Raw genomic sequence first — 5,722 nt, forward strand, 5'->3', positions numbered from 1 at the left:
TCGTCGGGTGAAAAAATCTTTCGCTAACACTGTGTTGACTGTGAACCTTAAGTGCTGGGAGTGGCATCCAGTGCTGGGCCGGATGTCCGTGGCGTATAGGCTATTGGGGGCAAAGGAAGGACGCATTTGTCGACCGCATCTGAAGGAGCCTTCAGACAGAAATGAATTCGGACAGGCCTGGTCGCTGCGCTATGACGTAATCGGTCTACAAATGCGGCCGAGCAAGGACCCAACCCCTGAATTAGGACACACTAGTAAAGTTTTAAAAGCTATATAGACTTTATCATGATTGTGTAGAAATAAGGGTCATGAAAAGGTGAAATAATGGAGGAAATCAGGTCACCATCTAGAGGCGCCAAAGAGCAGAAGGAGAGATTACATCATGGAGGATGTCCCAAAAAAGGAAGGAAAGAGGTGGACATCAGGGAGAGGTCAACCATGAAGGAGGAGATGGTAGTCCTATAAATTAGACAGTTTTTTTGGGGTGGCTGTGGCAGAGAGGTTAGGGGAGTCGTCCTGGAACTGGAAGGTCGCCGGTTCAATCCCCTGTCCAGCTGTCTCAGTTGTTGTGTCCATGTTATCTTTGTAGAGACCTAATAGAGTGCTGTGTAAATGGGTAAATGAGGACACAGATTGTAGTGTGAAGCCCTTTGAGTGTCCTGGATGAATAGAAAAGTGCTTCATAAGTACAGTCCATTTACCTTTTACCCTTTTCTTTAGATCAGTCTACACGGGGTCCGGACTGCCTTGATTCAAGGTCTATGAAATGTCAGCTGTTTTTGGGACATAAAATAAACCTTTTAACACTTGCATCGAAGCCTACTCGCTTATCATTTGAAACATGATTTTTGGGTGATTTTTGTATTGGAACTAGGATTTCACTCTAACTTTTCAGAAAACTAAAACCAAATAATTAGTTCTTTGGTTTTTTCGTTTCAAAATAAAATTGCAAAAACAAATCAAGCATGTTATTTTTTCATTTTTCTGTTTTTAAAACCTAAATGTAAAAATGCAAAATCGAATTAATAGAAAATCAACAGCGTTTGATTTTTGCTTTAGCCATCTAAATAAAATAAATTCGGTTCTCATTTAAAACAAACCTAGCTGACACAAGTACTCTAAGATTAATGACGATAAAAATGATTTCAGAAGCAAACTAAAACTTTATCAAACCAAAACTAAAATACAGAACAAATCAATTATTTGAACAATAAAACTCAAGATATTAGTGCAATAAATCCTGAGTGACCGTTTCACAATCCCAGACTACTTTTATTCTTGGATCACGTGTTTCTATCTTGGGTAAATAAAGATTTCCACGAAAATTTTGGCATCAGGAACACGATCCACTAGGACACTGGTTCTCAACATTTTTTGGGCCAGCACCCCCCCAGCCATGATTGAGGACCCCTAACAGGGGCCCCCCACCCTGGTTAACGAAGTCATAGACTACCTTCCTTTAAATTATTATTATTATTATTATTATTATTATTATTATTATTATTGTGTTGTTATGATTATCATTGCTTTTGGTCAACAATTAGGAAAAAGCACTTCACTGAATGACAAACAAGTGTATTTATTTTCCTGGGAACAAGAAAGCCATGTTAACATTTACTGATTTACTGTTGTTTAAGAAAATGCAATCAACATTGAACTCAAATTAGGTAGGCCTAAGAGCAGCCAATCAGAAGTGCTAAAAAACAAATTCAAACATTAATTATCACAAACCGCAGCCAGAAACAGCTAGCAACACACAACAACGGCTAATCAAAAATGCCAAGAACAGAAACTCTTTCAAAACAAGCTGGAATTTAAAAGTTGGTAAAGTGGAATGATATATAAAGCTAACCTTAAAAATAATAAAAATAAAACTATGTACACTCAAAAAAATCCATTAGATTTACTTTAACAAATCCTGTTATCAGGTCAACTAAATTGAGTAAATCTAAAGCAATCTTTTCATTTACTTTAAAAGTGAGTGTGAAGTAATTGTGTTAGATTTACTCAATTCAGTTGAGAAGAACCTGATAACTTGATTTATTTAAGTAAATCCAAAGGAAAAGTTTTCATTTTTTTAGTGTAATTTACTTTTAAAAACCTCAACATTGCACTGGATGTCCACAGGATGCTCCTGAATGGGTAGCTTGCAGCTGACCACGTCCGCCTGAAAGGGCTGAACCACCCTCACCAGAACATCGAGGTCCAGGAGGTCCCTGAAGCGGATTTCCAGGTCAGCCTTAACCATCTTCAGGTGGTCGATGTAAATGAGGAGACGGTCATCTCCAAGCTCCTCTGACCCCTGTAATTATTACTATTATTATTATTATTATTATTATTATTATTATTATTAAAGCAACGATTATGTGTAGAAATTAAAAATATATATTTAATTCTAATTATCACCTTTGTCAACAGCGGGAAATGGGCAAACTGCCTCTTGCCTATAGTCTGCCTGTACAGATCAGGCTTGGAGGTGAGACTGTGGATGACGGTCTTGCACTGAACAAGAGTAACACCTTTTCCTTGGAGCTTTAATGTGACTTGGTTCATTTTTTCAAAGAAGTCCGCAAGGTACATGATGTTGCAGCGGCTGGAGGTGACCTGTTCCCTCAGAGCTGCATCAGCCGACTCCAGAAACTCCACAACGGTGTTAAACAGACTACAAAAAACGTGCAAGGCAGTTTCCCTTTGAGAGCCAGCAGACATTGGTGTGGAGAAGAAGACGCTTGTAACGTGACGTGAATCCTTTCTTTCATCAACCAGAGACAAGTGTTGGTTTCTGTTAAGTCCACCTTTTCATCCTGCCTGTAACACCTCAAAGTTGAACATGAAAGAACAGTTCCATCCGCTATCGACAGCGTCACCCACTGGACGTTGTTGGAATCACCATGTTTACTCATAACTGCATCATATTCTGTTTCTCCTGTGAATTTTGTAACAACTAATTGTCAAAAGAAAATACCATTGTGCTCTGATTTAACTAAGATTCACGCATTGTAAAAACGTGAATTAATATTAGTGTTTCGTTCAACTAGAACAGGGGTGCCCAAACACTTTCCCCGAGGGGGCCAAAATGAAAATCTATCCATGGCTGCGGGCCAAATGCAGTTATATAATACATGAAATACAAATACTTTTTTTAAGTAAAGTAATTTATTGTGAACAATTAAGCTGTGCAATGGCCCTCTTTTGTTTTAGGCTGTGCACTTGGAGAAAGTCTGCCATACGCTCAAGTAGCAAAGGCTCATGGGACATATCATAAATTGATAAAATATGGGTTTTTGTGGCATTATAAATTGTGTAAATCTACATGCGGGGTTAAATCTGACCTAAATATTTCTTGTTGTCGTTTCATGTTTCATGTTTAATCCTAATAAATCAAAAATATGTCAGCACCATGACTGAAAACTACCTTCACTACAGCCCTTTTATACAGTCATTTGACCAATGGAAATATTGTGTTTCCACCTATAGGATAACAGGTTACAACCTAGTAATTTTGGCAACTGTTGGGGGGCCAAATCAAATGGCTTGGTGGGCCAAATCTGGCCCACGGGCCCCACTTTGGGCTCCTCTGAACTAGAGGTTATTGTGTGTCTTGGAGAGCAATTTATGTCACATGATGGCTCTCAGCCAATCAGCAGCCTAGCTGGAAACAAAGGGTTATGAAATTCTCTTTTCAAGTTAGTTCAAATAAGTTTCCTGAGGAAGCAACAGGGTGTGGAAGTGCGTAGTTGAAGTCAGCTTCCCCCTTTTCGGGGCGAAGTCCGTCTTAATAATTTAACTTAATTTCTTTCCTTTTATTTTTGTAACTTTTGATGGACTTGCGGAGTTTATGAGAGAGTTTCATAGTTTTGAGTAAGTTTGGCATCGAGCCAAAGTTATCACACTGATCAGCTGTATCCTGGAGCAGATGGCAGCCACCCCTCTCATGAACGCCGACTACTGAAACGCAGCTCCGGTTTACAACGCAATCTCGGGACCTCACTAAATAAGTTCTGGACCGGACAACACTTCAAGTCCCTAACTGTAAGGTACCATGTGAGACGCTGTAGTGTCTAAGAGTGGGGGGTTTGTCTCAGGAGTGCACAGATGTGAGGCCCCTGAGCCTCCAGCTTCAGAGCTCGGCACATATCACCATATTAGCAAAGAAGAATGCTTTAGGTATACCGTGACAAGATTTATGTACATATGTGGAAAATGTATAAAGAGCCCTGTACTCCCCCGCCCTTGGCCTTCGTTTCTCCATCTTTCTTACTTGGTGAATCATTTGGCTTGGAGGCCACAATTTGGGTTTTTTTAGGCTGTATCTCCTGAACTGCAAAAATAAGGGTTCTTGCTGTTCAAACCAGCCTTGTTTTCAGTCATTTTTCATCGAGCAAACAACAGTTCAACTTCAACCAGAAGACGTGGTTTTCTACACCTCAACACAAAGCATCTTGTTCGGTAAGGTAGGTCTACGTGGCCGATGGGTGTGTGTGCTCAGAAAGCTCTAATGCTAGTCGGATCAGAGGTGATTAACTCAGCGGATGCAGAATTTAGTTGAAACTTAGTTTCTTTCTCATAAAGTCCATTTTCATTAGTATTAGTTAGGAAGTTCCCATTTATTTAACTAGCATAGAAATGTGATTTTAGCAATAGTGGTTCAAAGGAATTATGCAGGAAGCTAGTTACAGAAATTATTTTATGAGCATTACGTCATCAGTTGCCTGTTGAAATAATGTGAATTAAGTTGTATTTCTGTCTGTATTTTTTCTCTGAATTAATTTTAATACACGGAGGTACTCCAAATGTGATTGCTCTTTGCCGGTGTGTTTTTATCGTGTTTTCTGCGTCAGAAAACTGCAAGAATCTCATCCCTTCGTTGTCAGAGACTACTTGAGTGTAAAGAAATAGGTTTTTCGGTAATTTTTCCAACAATTAAATTATCTGGTGCCCCTCCTAAAATTAAACATAAACATAAGTAGTTATATTTAATTTTAGCATTCATTATTCCTACACGCTCAAACGTGTCATCATTTTCCTGGCATAGCTGTCGGAACAGCCTGTCATTCAAGGCATTGGCTTTTATTTTGTTCACTGCCTTGACTGCGACATTGAGAGACTCATGGAGAGCTGGACTTATACATTTGGCCACAAGGTTATGGCGGTGCAGGACACAATGGACTGTCAGCACATTCGGGACCTACTCCTTCAGCCTGCCAACCATGGAGGGGGCACCATCGGCGGCGCATGCCAGGATATTTGTTATTGGGATGGACTTTTCCTGTAAATAGGCATTCAGAGCATTAAAAATGGTCTGGCCCTTTGTGTCCGTTTTCAAATATTTAGAAAAAAAATTCCTCTGCCAACTCCTCACTGCTGGGCGCTTTAAAACGGACATAGGCCATCAACAGAGCATTGTTGTCGGAGGTGGTTGTCTCATCCAGCTGAAGGGTTAATGGAGAATCCCTTAAGATGGCACACAGCTGTTCCTCTGTGTCTGCACCCATTTAATTAATCCTGCATACCACAGTGTCATTGAAAAAAAAAAACAAAAAGAAAAAAATTGTGTAGGTCTTCTGGACGGGTTCTTCTCTAATGAAACGTTTCGTCTCTCCTCCAAGAGACTTCTTCAGTCTGAGAGTTTCAGGCAAAATTCAGGCTTTTAAGCCCTGCCTCCATGTGACTGATACTCACATCACATGGCTGTCGTTCAAACCCCAAAACACATTACGGC

Source organism: Austrofundulus limnaeus, unplaced genomic scaffold, assembly GCF_001266775.1.
Source record: "Austrofundulus limnaeus strain Quisiro unplaced genomic scaffold, Austrofundulus_limnaeus-1.0 Scaffold529, whole genome shotgun sequence".
In the NCBI taxonomy this organism is placed as follows: domain Eukaryota; kingdom Metazoa; phylum Chordata; class Actinopteri; order Cyprinodontiformes; family Rivulidae; genus Austrofundulus; species Austrofundulus limnaeus.